The sequence below is a fragment of the Microchirus variegatus genome (genome assembly GCF_963457635.1).
Source record: "Microchirus variegatus genome assembly, chromosome: 7".
Lineage (NCBI taxonomy): Eukaryota > Metazoa > Chordata > Actinopteri > Pleuronectiformes > Soleidae > Microchirus > Microchirus variegatus.
Window position 1 is genome coordinate 13,181,632 of NC_139808.1, and position 22,002 is coordinate 13,203,633.

The 22,002-nt window shown below is 39.7% G+C and overlaps 1 protein-coding gene across 1 annotated transcript in view; it reads right to left on the reverse strand.

Moving 5' to 3' along the window:
* Nucleotides 1-21,896, reverse strand: part of nfasca (neurofascin homolog (chicken) a) — an 89,831-nt gene extending 67,935 nt beyond the window's left edge. The window contains 1 exon segment of the mRNA XM_083892802.1: nt 21,785-21,896. The gene's annotated coding sequence lies outside the window, so the exon portion shown is untranslated.
* Between the last annotated feature and the right edge of the window lie 106 nt (nt 21,897-22,002).

The following is a 22,002-nucleotide window of genomic DNA, read 5'->3' on the forward strand; positions in this document are numbered from 1 at the left end:
ACGCACACACATGCACAAACGTGTACAAGCTCCTGCATGTCTAATGACGTGCCAAGACAACATATGAACAAGTGGAGATGACTTGGCTGACCATCTGTGGCACGAAGGCCACGTGGAACATCTGCATCAATCAATAATTCACACTCTCACACAGTGGCATGCATAAGTGAACGCATTAATCAGGATATTGTACATTCTTACAGGCACATACTGCAGGTCTACTGCATATGTAGGTATGTATAACAATCACATGTAATACATAAGGTACTGTTAACGTCACTCCATTTCAGTTCCAAACAAATCACTGCTTCAGTCAACAGATCGAACTCCAGCAAAAAAACAAACAGTCACACTTAAAACTTTCCACCACAAAGTGTGTTGTAGCCTTTACACATAGCCCCATTCTTATTTGTGGAGACCAGCTGGGCACGTCTCACCTGAATGTAAGGAGTGCATAGCCCACATTAATCCAGCTGATTTTGTCTCTGAGTATTGTCATAATAATAATAATAATAATAATAAAAAACACAAAAGAATTGGAAATAGAACACACATGGAAATCAAAACGCTCTGTGTGGAAGTATATGATTAAATTGTCTGTAAGTGCGCAGCTGCTACTGTTTATAAAGACATCAGGTTTGTGAAAAGGGACTGGATTACACACACATCTACACACACAACACACACACACCTCCCCCACTTCTGGGAAACACCTGCAGCCATGGTTGTTATCGGGAACAGAAGACATCAGCATGAACACTTCACACATCCCTTAACAAATTCAACTCAAACTGCTGCAAATTATTTCCATCACCAATAAATATGTTGATTATTTATGTATATTGATTATTGGTTATATTTTAATCAATTAGTTGATGAAAATGTTACTTAAATGTCCCGTTTTGTCCACAAACCAAAATCATCCAGTCAATATTTTCGGCCACACCAAAAATCTTATTAATCTTATTAATATTAAATTGTCCCTAATGCCTATCTACGAAAAAACAGTGTTCTCTATCTTCTGTTCCCTCAGGGATTTTGCCTCTTATTGGATCTAATCCAGATATTTCACCGATACTTTGTGTGTGTGTGTGTGTGTGTGTGTTTGTGTGGTGCAGTCTATATGCCATATACCCACTACAAAAGGGTCAACATTTTTCCATAACACTGTTTTGTTTTTGTTTTGTTGGACATAACTTATGCATTGAAAAAAGTTAGTTGCAACATAAGTGTAACATACCACACAAAAACATCCTATACTAGTATATTAAAGGACCATTAGGCTGATTCTTCTTGGGGTTCTTTATACTGTGACGCTCACTGTACAACCCTGACATATGAGATAGTTATGTTTTACCACAAATGTTCCTTCTGCACACTTGAATGAACTAAAGATGGCTCAGCAACAGAATTACATTTATGGCAATACATGACGGATGAGTCTATTAGAGTGGCCTTCATCGCTCACACACTGTTAACCTGTCAACACTGCCCTGTGTGTGTGTGCGTGTGTGTGTGTGTGTGTTTTGAAGGTCACAAGCTGAAGTGATTGTATGGTCACTTCCTTCTAATCCCTACCTTGGCATTCAAGTATGACCTTCCATGCTCCATTGACTTCAGATTACCTTACACACAGCTCCACAGCAATGTGAGCACATACACACACACAGAAGTCCATAAGTAAAACTAACAAGAATGTTTGATCTCAGGACTAAGACTCAGAAATGATCGTACAAAGCAAAATAAAAAGTACAATATTATGATTATACTTGGCTTCAGGCCATATAAATATAGACATATATGCAGCATTTTTTCCATTCACAAGCAAACATGGTGTTCAGTGCCTTGCCTTACGAGACAGTGACATACAGACTTGAGAAACCAAGGATTTAACAACCAACCTTCTGCACAACCTGCTCAACCAAGTAGCCCATTCATCCCCTTCACACAAGGGCTGACATCAAGTTTACTCCCCAAAATGATTCTGTATGCTAAGATCAAGACTTGTCACAACTGATATATCACACTACTATCCTGTATACAAAATAACATCAGGTATGATATTTTGTCATTTTGTCATTATGATATTTTGAATTTGAACAGGCAGAGTTGCACTGTGGTCATCTTGAATAGTTTGTTCATGTTTTTCCATGCAAATATGTATATTTTTAATGATGCACCAGATTAGAGAGATCCAAATGTTATACAATTTGTAGCATTAGTTGAGTGAAAATCTCTCACAGCATCATGCAAAATTGATTTGGATGGTAAAATGATGTCGAATCATTTTCTTCTTGAATCGATATTTTATCAAATCAGGACCATGTGACAGGAATCAAATAAATTCAGGAAATCAGCAGCCATACATAGTGTGTTGGTCTTGTTTCACAGAGTTTCCAAAGAGAAATATGAAGTCAATCTCTCTTGCCTCAACAGAGAGACCCAGTCACAGCCATCTCATTAGAGGTAAGTGTACTCAGTTATTACGCATGGCCCTTCCAGGATGTTATTAAAACTGAGATGGCCTCGAGAACGATAAAGGTTACTCACTTCAGATTTAGAGCCACTGACCTTCAACATCATAGCACAGACTTTACAATGATACAACTCTCCACCGAGCCTTTATAAGAAGCTCCAATATGTCTGTTCATGCATGCGCTCAACGCAGTTCATCTTCTACTCATCTACTCCTGTCTGTACATTTTAACGCACCAATCACCACTCATCCAAAGACAATCTGAGCTACCCATTTTCCTCAGGGGTATGAACTTTGAGATGATTGGCCATCAAATTGGACTATGGCTGGACCTCTGTCCAATCAAATCAGTCAAAGTCCTACACTGCTCTAATTAAAACACACTGAAACACAGAGGTCCAGAGGATAATTGGTAGGCAAGGACCACGGGAACAGGACAGATGACCTATTTGATCTCTTCCCCATATTTATTCCCCACTGCCTTCATTTATTTTGTGCAACTATTAAGATCAGTTATTTTTTTTTCTTTCTGGACTTGAAGTGTGATTAACTCTTACAAGGTTAACAACTGTTAAGAATGGCAATTGTCGACAAACTATCTTGAATCCAGATCCTTCACCAGATCCTAGTTTCTTTTGGCATACATCTCTGCAAAATGTCATCAAAACCAGTACTTTTTGAGTTTTGCTGTTCACATACAGAAAGACAGACTGACAGACAGATGTGGCCAAACACAACCCTTTTGGTGGAGGTAAAGATCGAGATGGGCAGAGGTGGAAAAAGTACTAAAATATTGTACTCAAGTAAAAGTACCAATACTTTGATTAAATATTACTCAGGTAGAAGTAAAAGTAGTCATCTGAAAATATACTCAGTTACTTTGCATGGGGTGTTAGGGTAGTAGAAATATGACAGGGCTCAGAAATCCAAAACTAGTTTGGAGCTCACACCCGGCGCGACACAGGATATGATGTCACTTTTGGCCACGCCCTCTATGTTCACGTGCCAGTGAACATAGAGCCACATCATCATTAGTCTGGTTCTGGTGTATATTTTCCCCCTGTAGGTCTTCATTGTGCTGAATTTTTATTTTTACTCAGTAACAGATAAAGTAAAGTAACTAAGTACAATACTTGAGTCAATATTCAAGTAAAATACATAATCCTGATTTTAAATTGTACTTAAAAAATACAAAATACACAAAAAAAGTATTCAATACAGTAACTTGAGCAAATGTATTTAGTTACTTTCCACCTCTGGAGATGGGACTAGAGAACAGATAGCAATGAGACGTTTCCTGTGAAGTGTTGTGCTTGTTACACAATACTTAACTGAAAACTGAAAAAGAACATATTGTTTTCGGTGTGCTTTCTGGGAAACTGCACAAGAAAAGCACAATACTCTGTCTCACCCTGTGATGCTCAGTGCTTGGTTTCTCCAAGATCAGCTTCCCCCTCAAAAAAAGTAAATACACACCAATTAGTGACAGTGAATTTGACCTCTGCATTTAACCCATCTTTTTTACATACAAGAGCCATGCGGAGGAGCAGTGGGCAGAATTGTTCTGCACCTGGGGAGCAATGGGCCTTGCTCCTGGGATTTACACCTGCGAACCTGCCATCCATGATTATGGAGGGTCGCAGGGAGGGTGAAGATGGAGGGAGGGTATTCCTTTCCTCTTGACCATGGGCCTTCCCACTACAAAAAAAGTACATATTGATTGATATATTGATACTGAAGATGGACAACAGCTGTGGCCCCTATCATGACCTGTATTACAAAGACAAGAAAATCAAATCTCCCCATGGCTCTGTCTTCTATGCTCGTTTCAAGCATGTTTTATTTCATTGATCCAACTCTGCCGTCTCTGGGTGTCTTTGGTGAACCAGTAAAACGCTCTCCTGTCTGCTTGCCCTCAAAGGTTTTGGCTTCACGGCTAACAAGAGCTATCCATCATTCTTACTTACTATGACTTACTATGTCAATGGTTTTGAACAGTGCATCTTCCTTCCAAAATGGTGTTTTGGTTCTGCATGAGTTTTGCATGATGATGTGTTTGTAATAGAGAAATTACAGTCAATAAAAAATATCCTTAAAGCTGACCTAGAACGGAAGTTCCAATTAACGCTTTTTTTTTTTTGGTGTGTATCTGCGCCATTACCTGGTTTGTGAAAGTTCGAAACAAACAGTTCAGCCACTGCTGAGAACGCTGTCTTGTACTGTAATCACATGCTCAGCGAGATTTCTGAAAAAATCCGGTCCGATTACCTAAACAGCATTTCCTCCTGGTCCGGGCACATCCGGTTGTGTACATTGTACCGCAGAAGAAGAAGAACGTCCATTGTGGAGGTGTTTCGCTTGCGAAAGTGTCTTCTGACTCTGGGTCAAAATCGTTAAAGGGACTGCGGTGGGGAGTTGTGAAGAAGCTATTTTCAAACAATGTTTTGATAATGAGTAGCAGTGGCTCCACCGTTCCAGAGGGGGAGCTGCGCTTCTGAGAGCTGGTGTGCTGATTACATCACTTCCAGGTATTGGCTAATCACAAGACAGTTGGGAAAGCTGTCGTTGGCTGGCCAATCACAACACAGTCTGTCTTCTGAGGTGAGATTTCAGTCTGAAACAGCGCGACTGACGAGAGCTTCAGTGAGGAGAGATTTCTATCGGCTCGTTTCCAGCAACTAGGAGGTTTTTGACCATAAAAACTAGTTAATGTATGTAAGTGGACCTCCATAACTCATATATATGTGCAATAGGACCACTTTAAGATCAAATTAAAACAAATTGCAATAAAAAAACAAATTGTTAAACAGTAAGATAACTGTCATAATGAACCAACAGCTGCTTCAAATTAGGTTTGAAATTATTTGAATTATTGTTTAGTTAGGATGAAAAAGAAACAAGCATTTAACATTAAAGGAGATGAACTCAAACCAAGAGGAACATGAAGATGGAACATGTAACCCAGATTGCCATGGCAGCTCAATGCCTGAGGCCAGAATGAGCGTCTGTCACTCATAGCACTGATACACTCCCTCTGCACGTATGACTACATAATGAAGACGGCGTGAACACATCTAAGTGGACCCACGCACACTGTAGTCCCCTGTGACTGACAACAAATCACCACTGATAGCACTGCTCCATCAGTGGTGACCAGATTAGTCATCAGATTAGCTGCTGAGTGAATGAATCAAGTACAGTCTAAATTAGCTCAATGGTGTCTTTAATGTACATGAGGCACTTCAGTAATCATGCACAGGGATTAAACTAGGATTAAGACCATGTTTAATCATAGAATTATTTATGGCCTCTGTGTAGAACCAGATTATGGCTGCATGACTCAGTAGCAGTGATGAAATTAACAGCCCGGTTCCTTACTATTAAACCCTTGAAGGAGTTTCTCTGTAACATCCAAGGCCTTGTGAGTATGTCGGAAGAGAAGTGAAAGCTATGAAAAATTCATTCATAGTTCATTAGAGCCCGTCAGATACAGCAATGTTACATTATAGGGCACAGGTGTATGCTACTTTACGGATGCCATTTTTATCAGGAACTTCTTTCCTGCTGCTAAAGATAAAAAACTGTGGCCGACACCAATGGGATATTATCATAATCGAGTAATGAAGAACTTGTTTGGTCCATAAAATGTCACAAAATTAAAAAATGATGACCGTTGTTTCCCACAATCTTGAATTATAGTATTGTCAAATGTCTTGTTTTGTCCACAAACCAAAATGACTTGTTTTAAGGATTTATTTGTAATATGAAGCAAAGAAAGCAGAAAATATGCACATTTAAGAAGCTTGTTTTGACATGAACAAATTCAAAGTCATTAGCTGACTACAGTAGATGACAATGATCTTAGTAATCTATTAAACGAATAACCGTTGCAGACCTAATACAAACCATCGATCACAGCACTGTAGGTTAGGTTAAGAAAGGGAATGTCATCTGAGTGACTGAGCCCAACCCCCTCAAAAAAATATACTGGTCCAAGCAAAATGTGTGGATGAGATTAACTCATCTGTTCATGTCACTGTGTGTCGACCTAGAGAAATAACAGCTATAAAATAGTACAGTTGTTAAATCGCCACACATCAAAACTGAAATTTACACTGAAAGATTATTTATTTTACTGAGCAACACTGAGAGCTATTATTGCATGGACCTAAAACCGAATTAACTCCTGTATGTAAACATACCTTTAGCACCTAACATTGCTAAATGTTGCCCTTTCCATGTTGCCTTTTTTATCATCTGTTGTTTGCTTTAAGATGAAAACAGAGAGTGTAACGTGTAAAACGGACTACAGTATGACTGTGCATAACTGAGCAGCAATGAAACGCTGTTTCTACAAGGCAGTCTGGATATCGGGTGTGTGACAGCTGCAAATAGCAGGCTGAGAAAAATGCAAAGGACCATTACACAAATTAATGGACGTCATTTTCTGAACAGAAATTACACCGACTCTGTAATAAAAGGTAATTTGCGCTTCAAATCAAAGTAGACAGGGTGTCATTGGGTTTGGTTGAGTGTTGCATTATACAGTCTGAATGAAACTAGGGCAGAGGACACACACACACTCACACACACACACACATGATAGAGTTAAATGAAAGGGAAATCAGGCAGATAAATCAGGTCTGTGGTGGAGAAACACACTGAGAGCTAATGAGGACTGTGTGTGTGTGCGTATGTATGTGTGTGTGTGTGTGTACTGTCCATGCACATGATTGTTAATGAAGAGCCGTCAGCTGTGAGCAGCCCGAACAAGCCAAGACATGCACTATCCCTAAAATGTCCAAACCATGTGGAAAATCTAATCATCTGACTGCATCATCACATTAATGTATGTGTGCATTTGCTCCACAGATGAAGCTCAAAACACAGAGCGTCCATACTAAACATGAATTTAACCAACTAGATTCAAGCCTCTCTTTTTGTGCATATTTTCAAATGTGTGCATAAAAAAAAAACCTTGATGGAAACATGGTAATTATTAACTCGAGGGAGGTGAAAGTTTGACATATCCAAAAATGAAAATAAGTGAAATAGAAATAGATTCAGCAACAAAAAAAAAACAATTATATTTTGAAAATCACATGACTGAGTCATCCATCCAGCTTCTGCATTTAGGCAGGCATCGCAGAAACAGGGTACGAGAAAAGATATAATTCGACTGACATGGAAGGCACATCGTTCCTCGACTCGGCAATTATTTCTACTATAATAATAGATGAGAGACAGCAAAACACGACCAGCTCCTTACGCTCCAGCCACTGCTTATCTCTGTGAACAAATGCCCAATATTCAATTAACAGCAATGGATGGAAAAATACAAAAATTTGCTCTCTTTTTTTTCCCCATTTTTTTCAAAATTGAGTTCAAATGTATGATTATGCTCTGAAGGGAACTTGGGAATTGTTCATCACAGTGTAACAAAATGGTGCTGAACCTTTGAAATCCATCACACGTCTTTATACATAATTATGTACAGCGCATATGTACAGACACTGTAATGACCCACCCCTCATTTCATCATGTCCTTGTTTGGTCTTTATGAATTCTGACACCTCCTCCCCTCCATCTTGATTTGGTAATTTTTCTTTCCCTCTTGGCTTGTCTCGGTGTCTCTCGATCACTGCCCCCATATTTCTCTGCTCTGTGTCCCCTCTGTCCAGCGGCTGCCGTCTTTTTTTTTAACCCACTTTCAAGGCAGAACAATGGGGACAATGGGGAGGGAGCCCCTGAGGCAAGGGGAGGAGATGTGAATCGCAGGGCCAATACAAGTATCAAAAGACTGCTCCCCACTGAGAGCAGGAGAGAGAGAGAGACAGAGAGAGACACGGACAAAATGACAGAAAGGGAGGGAGAGCGAGCCGAGCACTACTGCCCATCTGCTGAGGTGCTGAAAGGAAAGAGGGGATGTGACAGAGTGTGTGTGTGTGTGAGTGAGAGAACACGACACACTGGACAGTGACATGCTCCCTCCTCTTCTCAGTCTCTTATTGTTCATGTCCACTGCTCCTTCTAGATGTATTCATCACCACTGTAAAGTGTCACTCGAATATTTTGTATGAAGTTGCTGAATCAATTACTAAATTAATCGTTTAAAACAGCACCTTTTACCATGCGTTTATAAAAAAAAAACATTTCATTTTCTAATGGAAAAATGAAAAGAAAATTTCCCTCGACATGAGTACTGTACACAAGTGCTTTCTCTACATTGTATGGTTCATTCAAGCTGCTGCAGTGAACAGAAAGGACCACAGTATGTGGAGTCTTATGTATTGTACGTTTGCATTGTGTGCACGCTTGAATTGTGAGTGCATTGTATGCGTACTGTAGCGTATCCTGCAGATATGGACGGACTGCAGTGAATTGTGGCATTAATGTATGCAACAACAAGACCTGCATTGATTGCAGACACACAACAGTTTGTTGGGATTGGAAACATGTTCTTAAACTTACATCCCTGGAGTGACTTTACTTCTCTTTATCGTTATATCATTTAAGTAAGAAGAAACACGTACTTAAATCCCGCTAAAACAATACAAGTACATAAATATCCAATGCAAATGAAGATTTTAGGGAATTTAACTTGTGACCTTCAGATTCCAGGTTTTAAAGCCCTCACTTGCTTTGATTAATTTGAATCACAATGTCTGACCGAAGTTCATAATCTGTGTGCAATGTACATATAGCCTAATATATAGCCATAATGCCTGACTCAATTGAATTTGGATATCCCTGGTGGATTGTTGTATAACCCTGAACAAATTGTTAGGGTCACATCACAGTGAAAAGGTGTTTCCTGCCAAAACTGGAATATTTTGGCAGGAAAGTGTGTCCTAGAGAGTGGAGATATGATTACTGTAAAAGCTCAATTGGGATGTTGGCTTCTACAGAGGGGACTTCTACAGAGTCTGTTCTGCAAGAACAGTTATTGAAGGTAAACAATCGCCTGACATCCATCCAATGACAAACTGTGGGTGTTATATGTGTATTGTTTACACACGTTTTTTGCTGCTACATTTACATGACATTAGAAAAGCAAACATTTTTCTTTTCTAATGTCATGTTAATGTAGCAGCAAAAAGATTTTAGTCAGAATAACCCCAACACACAATATAATATTGTACTGCTACATTGTCCAACATTGTAAACTACTATTCAGTCAGACTCAAGTTGCCGTGGACGCTCTGAGCATGCACCACAGATCCGACCACCAACTAATATTCAGAAATAATAGAATAAGTTAGTAATGAAGAATGAAGGAAAATTCGGAATTGTACGTTTTCTTTTCAGCTTAAACTGGACATTTTCTACCTAGCCACATGCTAGACTAAAACCACTTTTTTTATTCTAATAAGCTGCAAACGGGGCATTTCAGACTACAGCAGAGCCATTATCTGTATACTGGGACAAGGACAGAAGTCCAACTGAACGGCATACTGGTTGATTTTGTGAAAGTAAGATGTGAACTGTGGTTAGGTTAAGGTTAAGGATGGTTATTAACTGGTTATAGTTAGGATTAAGAACATAGAATGTTTATAATAACTGAAAATACACAGACGTCACTTGAAACCAGGCAGGTTGGGGAACATCATTTGACATCATGGTCCATTGAAGAAGACCCAAGAAGATGGCTACATCCATCCTGCTTCCTTTGCTTAGTTTTTCCTCTCTAGGACCTTTTCTGGCATAAAAACACTGACCTTATAAAGGACAAGTAGTAATGAAGTAATGAAGCAGAACCTCATTTCTGAGGAACTGGTTAAATTCCACGCTAAGATTGAACTGGATTTAGGTTAAGGTCAGGATTAGGCATTATCTGATTGTGGTTAAGGCTTTGTTTAGGCTGTCCAAATATCTAGAAGTCAAGGCAGTGTCCTAAGAGGAATGGTGGCACAAACCTGTGTGTGTTTGCGTGTGTATTCAAAGGTGTCAATCATATCAGGTGACAGTCTGGGTGGGTTAACTGTGATCCATACAGCAGAGAGGAGTGGGAAAGCCCTGCAGGGTTAACTTAACATAGTGAGCAGTTCACTCCTTTGTTAAGTAGTTTAGGTGGTGCAGCTTGATAATGAGGAAAGCCTTTCATTGCAGACACTCTTCACCTGCCTGGCAGATGCACTCAGTCAGCTGGAGGAAAACAGTGCACTGGCAGATGGGATGCATGGTGAGAATGGCCCTGAAGGCTTTAAGCTTTAGTTACACTCAGGGTGGAACAGAAGTGAAGGGTCAGCTGACACCTCACAACTGTTTCAAACATATACTGGCCTTCTTCAGGAAATACTGAACAACTTCCAGAAAACAAGATGAGCTACAGCCGAGATTCAGGGCTAAGAGAATCATCATTTCAGTCTCAAGACAAAAGTGAATAAAAAGAAAACGGGTCATTGTCTCAACACTGATAAATGAAAATTAATGGTTCAGTCAAACACTGTCAACAGGTCACAGTGCGCTGCAGAATGGACCATATTTTTTTGTGTATGAACGTAAATATGGCACCTGTGACGAGCATGGAACTACAGGAATGTTGTTGCATTTGGGTCAGTTTGGTCATGATTGTGGTAAGATGGTAAATTGTAAATGTATAGAAGGGGTAAGCAAATAATGAAATATGTTGTAGAAAAATACATCTCTAAATAAAAATAGATTTTCTGAAGCATTTTCATGTGCATGTGCATTTGCGACAGCATACATATCTATTGTGGCAGATTTAAACATGAAATGTTCAAGAGTTAGTGAAATATCCATACACACACTTTAGTGTCCAAAGCCCCACTAGTGACCCTTAGAGGCTGAAGTTACTCATTACATTCCACAATACAACTGCTGCATTTATATTACTTTTTGTATCTTTATAATCACTTAAGAAGAAACATGTGCTGTATATGATAATGCAAATAAATGTCACTAAAACAAACAAAAGCTGCAACTAATCAAAGTACACAAACATTCAATGCAAATTAATTTTCAGGATTCACAAGGGAATTTGACTTGGAATCTTCTGATTCCAGGTTTTAAAAACCTCACTTACACTGACTGACTGTCTAGTGACCCCCATATAGGGGATTATATGGTGTGTGTGATCCAAGTTTCTAATGTGTTTGTATAACACTGACAAATTGTTAGGGTCACATGACAGTGAAAAACTGTTTTACGCAAAAACACAGAATGTTTTGGCAGGAAAGTGCATCCTGGAGAAACAATTCCTGCAAGAGCTCATTTGGTATGTTGGCTTTGGAGAGGACAGACACTACAGAGTCTGTTGTGCAAGAAAACATGAGACATCCAAAGTTCAAGCTGATGAACTGGACCATTGGTTATTCATAGCAAAGCAATATACAGTATGACATTTCCAAGTAATGAGTTAAATGTACAGAAAGTTATTTAAGGTTAATTATCATCCTCATCATGTGACAAACTGAGTGTTGTATGCATGTTTTGTGAATTCTACTTCTACTTCTTTTTCTTGTTCCAAACAGTCAGTACATTTACATGACATTGACAATCAACAGTGTATAGGTGTAAGATATGTGGGATACTGTATGTAAACTTTGCGAGTCATAATCTTGACCCAACAGGCATCACTGCACTTTGGGATTCCTCTAACAGAAATAAGTGGTTGCTATGGGAGACCAAAGGCACAGAGAAACAGATTGATTAGCACATTAACCAGATTTGCACTTAAAGACTGGATGGAGTCTCTTTAATGATTAACCATGCAGGTTTTGTAATGGGGTTCATTTCCTCCACACACACAGCAGCAGCATCTGCTTCTTGTGTTTGATTAGAAGCTGTCCTCACACACATGCACACACTTTACCACACTTAAGCCATGGTCATCTCTGGATACCCATCACATAATTGACCAATTAGCCCCATGTGCTCAGTTAGCTCTAAGTCATTCCTGCCTTTCAGTGTCCTGTTCCCAGTTCTGCTCTGTAGACTGTCCTGTTGCCTGCCATCTGTGTTTTGATCTGCTGCCAACTTGTAACACTGCACTCACATGTACATGGCCAAGGTGTCACCTGAAATCAGTCCCACAAACACTGAATTTGGCAGCCAAGCTTCCCTTGGCCATCACTGCATGCAACAGAAGTTGAAATCAGCCATGTTCTGCCAATACTGTTCTCTCCATTACCTCTAATTTTGTTGGACAGAGTGCACCTAACAAATTATATGCTGGACCCATTGGCTTTAGTGAGATTTGCAACTCTTGCTATGTAGTCGGTAAATACTGATACTGCTTCCAATAGCTGCCACCAAATGTTCTGTTTCCATTCAAGTTTTTTTTGGCACAGATTTAAAACATGTACATGGGAGAGCAAAGTAACCTCTGCACGTGTTTTTGCGTTGCCTGTTGCTGAAACCTTTTAACACTGCTTGACCATGGCCTTGACTTCATTTCTTTTGTTTAAACTGTTCAAAAAAGAATGTTAGAAAAGGAGTTATAAAGCTGAGCAAACTCTTGTGGCAACCAAAGGGTAACAAAGGCAAAACCCACAGTAAAATAAGTGAGACAGGTCTCAAGTTTTAAAAAAAATCTAAAATATTTTTAATATGAGGCTTGGGAAAATGTCAAACTTCCACAAAATGTTCTTCCCTGCTCAAGAGTTTCAGTCCTGGGGGACAGAGCAGAGAGAGAACACTGGGCGTTTGTGACCACTATAGGTCGGTTTCTCTGTTTTCTGGCTGCTCTGGCTCTCTTCTGTCCTACCATGCAGCTGGTGAAACCAAACTGAGCAAGTTACTCCTTGCTGATTTAACTGATGGGCTGCAAGTGAGTCTAACTCCAGTACCTGTCCTGCACTGGGAGGAACACTCCGTCTATTACCTCCAACAACCTGAGTCCCTGGTTTGCCACAGTATGGAACTTATTAGAGATAATTGAATCTCAAAGATTCTATATGGATTCAAACTTAAAAAAAAAAAAAAAAACATTCCTTCGGTTTTGATCATCTCAAAAGACCTGCGCCCTTACAGACGTAGTAGAAAACAAAGGCTTCAGTTCAGCTTTGCCTGGAATTTCATAAGCAGAATTTATCACAATGCCACATCAACTTACACAGCCATTCATCCTCTGGCTCCTTGTAACACAATTATGAGTCACAAAATTTAATCATTCTTCCCAGGTGGACATCTTATTTTGCAGAATATAAAACATAATTTTCGAAAGGAAATGATTAGATCTGATACTCCAAACATTCATTATCCTAATAACATCTGTCGGAACTGCAGCTTCTACCCAATCAACCGGTTTGGTCTCAGGGGATGTGATCTGTTGGATGTGTTCTCATCTTAACCATGTAGAAGCTACATTTTAAGAACACCCTGTGGCAAGGGTGTAGCTAAATATTGCCATTGTGTATCGACTGAGCTACACAGCTATGACCTTCTTCACCACTCTGGCCTCAGTCTCCTGCAGCGTTCTACATTCTACATCTGGTCTCTCAACAGCCAAGAAAACTCCCCTACTCATACGAGTCAAAACACAAAAACCCCCTGGATTTGCTTGAAGAATATTCAGAGAAACATGGTTCTGGCAAGATACAATCAAGTGCAACCCAGTGTTGTTTAAGCTTCTCGCTTAATATCTTGTCCAGTCCTATCTTTCTTTCTTTCTTTTATCTCATAGAACAGAAGCTTTCTACACCTGATACCATCCACCCATTGGACAGCACTGACTGTCAATCACATGTCTACACACTGTCTATGACTAGCTTAATGATCTAATCTTTGTGTTCACACCAAAAGTGATTAAAATCTTTTACGCCACACAATGCAAAGTCAATGCATGTCTATTGTTAAAGTTAACAATAATAATGGACATGATAGATACTTTTTTTTTCCGTCAAACCTGTGAATTAGAATTTTAAAGGACATTGTTTACATCAACCAATCAGCATCAAAACTCTACTTCTCTTACTTCCAAGTACCTTGAGCCAGAGAAAAGAAACATACCCTCCTCCTCTTCTATTTTCCTACAGGCTTACAGAAAATATACAGGCTTCCATATGCGATAGAAGTAAATAGCACAAAAATGATCCACAGCAAGTTGATGACTGGTGTTATGAAAACTCACAAAATCCAAAGAACCCACATATGACATAATATGTCATATATGACATGGTGTGACATATAGTCTCAAACAACCCAAGGAATGAAAATGCTAATAGAAACTCTTGAATATACTTTGAAACAATTACTGTAGAAATGTTCATTTAAAACAAGAACCTCCATTAGACCTGATTAGACAGATAGTTCACTGAGCATATTACTGGCACACTGAATTTTCATTTAATCTCTAAAATCTTATGATAATGTCAGTGGTCATAAATATAATATTAGCTCCCAGCAGCTGTAATGAAATAATATCAGTCCTAGAATCACACCGCCCTCCTCCCTGTTCTCTGTTTTCTATTCATCCTTTCAGCTGTCTCTGAGGACACTGAGGCCTGGAGCAGTGAAGACTGCCTCTCTGCATCCTCTGTTTATCCTCTCCATCTGGCAGCCCACCAGACAGTGCAATGCCACTGGCCTTCAATCCAGACACTGACATTATTTTGTTCTTCTACTTTCCGTCTCTTCCTCTTCCCTTCCCCATCATTCATCTCTTCCCTCGTCTCGTCTCTGTTTCACCTCTCATCGTTCCCTGCCCTCAGAGGAAATATTTAAAAATAGAAGCTGCTGAAAAGCACAAAACTATGGAGCCTTGTAGGTACAGCTCAGGTAACCTGAGAGACACCGGAGAAGCATTGAGGACAGCAAAGAAAAGGGTCCACTATTGAAAAATTATTTTTCTTCAATGTCAATAAAAACAAAGGTTTATCTTAACAATGCCCAAACACATTTTCAAACACGTAATTACTTTAAATATTTTACAACAGATTCCCTGTTAAACGTTTGTTTTTGACGATTGTTATTGTGATTATGCAATATTATCCACCCCTTACTACATGTGGCTGGTGTACTTGATTCTCAAAGTTTTGATGTGTGCATATAGTCCTTGCAGGGACATGCAGTGATAAGTTGGGTCAATTGGATCTAATACATTACGAAACAAACTATTTGCTCCAAATATCTGCCTCATAGAACATATTAAATCCTGTGCAACTAGAGTCACTTTCAACCTTATGTTAGCTTCAAGCTAACTGAGTTTAAGTTCAAGAAAGCAGGGTTTACACTAATTGTCCATCTTTTGTTTTATCATTATTGCTCTTGCCTACTCCCCTTCACAACCATCATAATCATTCTAGTATGGCTAAGAGTCATGGTGAATGGTGTAAATAGCACTTTTTTGACTAGTCAAAGCTGCTTTAAACTACAGATGTTGACCCATAATATCACAAAGTCAGATCTGTGCCCCATTTGCATTGGTTCCTCCAATTCAGTAAATGAGAAGCAAAAGCGGCTGCTGTGTGGTACACACTGCATCATGTGTAGCGTATGCTTCATAAAGATTGGTACTTGTTATTGCACCAATGTGCAGTACACTTAAATCTAATAATGACGTATAAGGAGTGGTTTCTGGTCAGAGTGGAAGAGCCTCTGTAACATTATAAACTCCAAAGCATAGCTGTACACACCCACTGTAAAAGGCTATTGATCGACTGCTCTGTCTGAACAATTCATTTTCATCTCAAGGAAACTTGAGGCTTGAGAGATCTGGAATAAATGTTCATGAGGTCGTCCCATCTTCATCTATGTCACTATCAAACCTATATATAACAAAACAAAACTTTTACTATGACATGGATGGACTCACTGACTACCAGTGACACATGCAGTACAATGCTGACATCTGCTGGACATACATGTGAACTGCCGGAGAAAACCCACACACATGGGGGAGGACATGCAAACTCCATGCAGAAAAGCTAAAGAAATGACAGCTGAATCATATTAAATCAACACAAGCCTCTTTTAGACCTTATGGCCTTAATCACAAAGTACCATAGTTAATTAGGTTCAAAGGATTTGCTGTATGTCTCTGAGAAAACTGGAAATTACTAACAGAAGCCTTGCAATCATAAAATATTCGGAGAACAGCCGGAAAATCCAGTCAAATTTTTCAGTAGTATGTCGATTTTTTACTGTTATCACCGAAGCTGGAAATAACACAATTCACACAGGCTGCAATTCATTTGTTCTATTATGGATTGTTCTGTGTTCTATGAAAATAAAACAAAAAATAAGGCACACAGATATTTCAAATATTTCAAGATTTTCAATTTCCTTCATCTAAAATCAAAACAGTTGAAAAACAGAAGTAATTATTAAATAATCACTGCAGACCTGTAATAAATGAACATTTGGAGCATGTTTTTGAGCCTAAAACTACATTTGTGTCTGGGGACATACACAATGTGATTTTAATGTATAATGTTCACTTATTAATATATCACTAGTTTTGATTAAGGATGGCACGATACCACTTTTTCGTGTTCAATAACGATATCTCAAACTCAATATGCAGTCATTTTAGACCTTTCAAACCATGACGCTGTTAACAACACGGTGCCATTTCAAGCTATTTCTAAACTTCTCCCATAACGATGAAATTAGCTCGGATTTTCCATTCGTATCTGTCCTATATTCGATCAAGTGATTTCGACAGTATCAGACCAATATAGAATATCATGTCAGGTCATCCCTAGTTTTGATGACAACTCAAACGACTTCACCCATTCACAGCTACATAACCACCAGAAGTCGATATAAACCTTTCCTGTCATGATAACCCTGACCAAAATAATTGTGATTCACAATATTATTGCGATGACTGAAAAAATGTGTTTTAATACTTAAAGGTTACTAAAAGAACTTAAAGAGTGTAGATTTAAGTCATGATGAAAAGATGCAGCTCCCCATTGTGGCACATTAAAAACAATAAATCACAAGGACTATATTGGTGAGGTACACAGGATTCACTCACATAAAATATGACATCAGAAATTCACCACAATTAAATTGTTAACACGATAAGCGATAATATTATCCCAAGTATTGAAGTAATTTTTGGTTTTGGTGTCTTGCTAAACCTCCTATACCTCCTGATCTACAGCCTCCCGCTATATGTTAGGAATGTGAAACAGAACCATTCAAGGTCTCCAACTGCTTGAAGCAAAAGTGATTGTCTGATCATCTAACAGTGTAGACCTGGGTGGGTGCAACCAGAAATTGGGTATGTGGGTGGAGTTATAAACTAGACCAGGTTTGAACATCTGAACTCTCAAACTCTCCTGCCTCATAAGTCAAACAAAACATCCCACATTCTGTGAGAGTTTGAAGCACTCTGACACCATTATTGTCAGCCTGAGGTGATGCAGAAGACACAGTTTCACGTGCGTGTCCAAAGAGTTCACACGCCTCTCTGCTTCCTTTCCTGTCATTCAGCAGAGGAAGAAAGTCAAACTACAGATACCCGACACCATGGGTGGCACCAGGACATCAGGCTTAGAGGAGCTAATGGATAATGTTGTCTGGAACAACACAGAACATACTGATAATTGTTTCTTTAACAATTAAACAGATGTTTCAACAAAGCCGTATACATGTTCGGTGATCAGTCTTGCTCTGTTTCAGTGTCATCCGTCAACTATCTCATCTCTGCTGCAGTGTCTGTATTGTGAGGCATTTCAGGAATAAAGCATGTGGAAAAACCGCAAAAGTTGGAAATGAATGTGATGACAAGCAGGATATATAGGAGCGGAGCGGAAGTGTTAACCTGAGGCTGCAGATTCATTCACATACAGCATGTGCCCTGCTGCAATCACATGGTGACAGGGATTCAATGACCTGAAGGAGAAACTTCCCATAAAGGCTGTAGAAAGCTGATACTTCACAAATCAATGCAAAATTTTCTTTACTAAACAGAAAACTATCCAGCCATATTAGGGCTGGATAGGTGATGTGGATTCTTCACTTGTTTATATCCAGTTAGTTTTAATGGGATTATATAAGAAAAGAAGAAAGTAATTGTAGAAATAGTCACATAAACGGACACAAATACATGCACACTCTTACAAATATATTCAGGGTTGAGAGAATATCTGACAGATGTTTATTATAGCTGGCAACTCCAGCTAATAATACAAAGTGATTTTATGTTGAAAGTTAACAGTTACCCACAGACCAAACTTCAACCAATGTTGTGGTCTACTTTGAAGGTTCTCAGTAATATAGTTTAATTAAAGACATGTAATCTCTCATCCAAGAGGCATATATTATGTAGTTTATATTAATTTGTTAGATTTTATTAGGGTTTCTCACTCCTGGTCCAAGGAAGCCACTGTCCACTGCATAGTTTAGGTGTTTCCCTGCTCCAACACAACTGATTCAAATAAATGGATCGTAATCAGGCTACAGCATAGATTACTGACGAGCTGACCATTTGAATCAGGTGTGTTTGAGCAGGGAAACACCTAAAACATGCAGTGGACAGTGGCTCCCCAAGACCAGGAGTGAGAATCTCTGCTTTAAATTGACCGTAGGTGTGAGAGTGAGAGTGAGAGTGAGAGTGAGAGTGAGAGTGAATGGTTGAATGGTTGTTTGTCATGTAGCTTTGCAATGGACTGGTGAACTGTGTGTACCCTGCCTATCGCCTTATGTCAGCTGAGATAGGCACAGCACCCACCGCGACCCTCCTATGGAGGATAAAGCAGTCGAAAATGGATGGATGGATGGATGGATAGATATTAGTATACATCATGAAGATGGGCTGCCCATGGATGTATTGAATTTTGGGCTTGTAACCGGAGGCTTTGCGGATAAATAGGAAGGTTGCATGCGGTGTAAAAATCTACACCAAAATAAAAAATGTGGATCACCCACTATGGAGAATCTGGAGAAAAAACACCAGGATAATCCACTTGTTTTGTTTTCAAGGGGCCACTGGGTAGTTAAACAGTTTTTTCAGCATTATTGTGAACAACTAAGCTGAAACGAACACTATGACTAAAACACCACACCACCTCTTTGAGGAAAACAGTCCCATTTGGGACCGAAGCTCAGGTTTGGTCTGACCTTCAGTTCCTCTGACAGACTTTCAGTGGATTCAGTCTCTGACCAGTAGACCCTCCATCCTGATGAACGCAACATGGAGGTTGATGCACCGCTGAACAGCATTTGAAACCACAGACAGAAATAGCTGTGACACAGGGCCTGACATGTTATGCAGCATGTCTTAGCCATGGTAACCACATTGTGTGACCTGCCACGAATCATTGCCTACTGTAGGCTTGCTCTCAAAGGCAATGTCAAAGAAAACCATTCCATAACAGATTCACATGCATAGCAACAAACATCCGGGCCACAACCTCGGAATAAGAACACAACAGGTATAACACTGGAGATTAATAAACAGAATAACAGGACATTAACACACACAGCTAAACACCACAGACACGTTTTATTATCAGCCCAGTCAATGTCAAGCATGGCGACACAAACTGTCCCAGAATTGTAAATTGTAAACACTAATCTAATAACAAATATTTGAAAGTTGAAGGATCGCACTATATATAATTAAATATATACTGTATTAGTAGTTGAGAATTGTATCAACAAAAATGACAAACGTTATTATGTTGCAATACGAAGACTCAATTTAAGTAGCAAAACATTAGCTCTGCCTTGACTAGACATTACATCTTGTTTTCTTTTGCTGACTTGTGAATTTCTACTACAAAAATAAAGTGTGAATAATTTACTTGTTCTTCATGGATTATTTATATAGTGTGACTGGCATTGGTGACTGAGAGTCTAATTATGAATGTCTTTAAGCTATCCTTTACCCTTATCAGCTTTGATATTCCTTGAAAACACAATTTAACAATTCAAAACTCAAAAACACAACATCATCAAAGTGACAATGAGCTAAAAATTGACAATATCACATACCACAAGGACTACAGTTATCAGCTCAAAGAGGCTATCATTTAAAGAAGGGTTGTTTAATGTAGTTATTTGTCTGTCTGTGGGCGGTATAACTTAAAAGGAAAAGGACAGATTCTAATTGAGTTTTCTGGGGATGTGCATGAGTGATCTGGATATGCATTGCAATGGGAATCTAGAAATTAAAGAGTAAAAAGCATAAAGTTAAAGTTCTGTGTTTGCGTTATGAAAGCTTTCTTGAGAAATTACCAGTGCTCTTAGGAGTGTAAAAGTCGACTCACAACACTTATCTTATCTTATCAAATAAAAATGTTAAGAGAAAGTACAGCCAACACTTTTTTTTGTCAGAAAAAGCTGAGGTAAGGATACTAAAGGAGGAAATGAAGGGAATTAAGAAGGTCATATAATGGTTGACTGAAGTTTCAGTTTCAGATCATGTGATGATATAGGGCACTTATGGGATGCATAGGTGAGTGTGACAAATATATTGGATCATTTGAGAGTCATGTTTCCTGTTTTCCCATTACATTATATCCAGCTTTAGAATTGTTTTAAGCTAAATGTTAACCTTGCTAGTGAGGAGGAGGAGAGTCGAGTGACACTGTGAGAAACAGCAGCCTTGCCCTGGTGGTGACTGGCGGCTATCAGGGTGTTTTCTCTACTTCTTTAAATAAAGCAACTATGGATCACATACATTTACAAGTGATGATACACAACAAGGTCACTGTGGGATGCACTCAGGCACAAACACATGTGACACAGATCCACTGGGTTGCATGACATGAGGAATAGAAGTCGACTTTTGATCTTGTTTTCACCTCCATCACAGTGATATAAGATGTGATCCACTCCCAGAGATGAGCCCTGACTCACCCTGTGTGCTGCACAGAAACCTGCCTGCCTGCAGCCTGGGGCCTTCGCACAAACAAGACCAACTTTCCAGCTATTAACATCTGTCGTCCTCTGCAATGACACGACTACCACACAGGCCACTGCAGAGCCTGGCTCCGCTCATTTCAGCGGACTTTGATGCCTTTATACGCAATCTGTGCACAACAGCAGCACAAATCCCACAAAACCGCAGCATCATCCAGAAGATGCGCAGAGAGAGGCGGGGGCCCAGGAGTGCACCAGGAGCACTGCGGACAGACGCTCACAAGCCTGGTGGACACCACTGGAGCTGCAGCAGCAGCAGCAGCAGCAAACCTCAGCCACTGTCATCCAACACAGTCTCCCCTCTTCATCATCATCATTATCAAATCACCATCATCATCATCATCACTCGGGCCGGGACAGAGTTGGGCCAGAGCCGAGACACCACCCGCTGTGCGTCACTGCCATGGCAGCTTCAGCTATATAAAGATGAGTCACGGTATAAAGTAGAAAAAAGTGTCCGCTTACCAGCGCTGCTCCGCCGCTCCTCTCCCCCGCTGCAGCACCGGGCACCGTCAGCTCCGCAGAGGCATCAGAAAACAACCCGCCGCCTCCTCAGCGCTGGTGCGGTTACCGGAGCTCTGACTCCGTGTTTCCTGTCAGTGCGGTGCAGCTCTCTCTCTCTTTCTTTCTCTCTCCCTCTCACTCTCTCTTTCTGTATGTGTGTGTGTGTGTGTGTGTGTGTG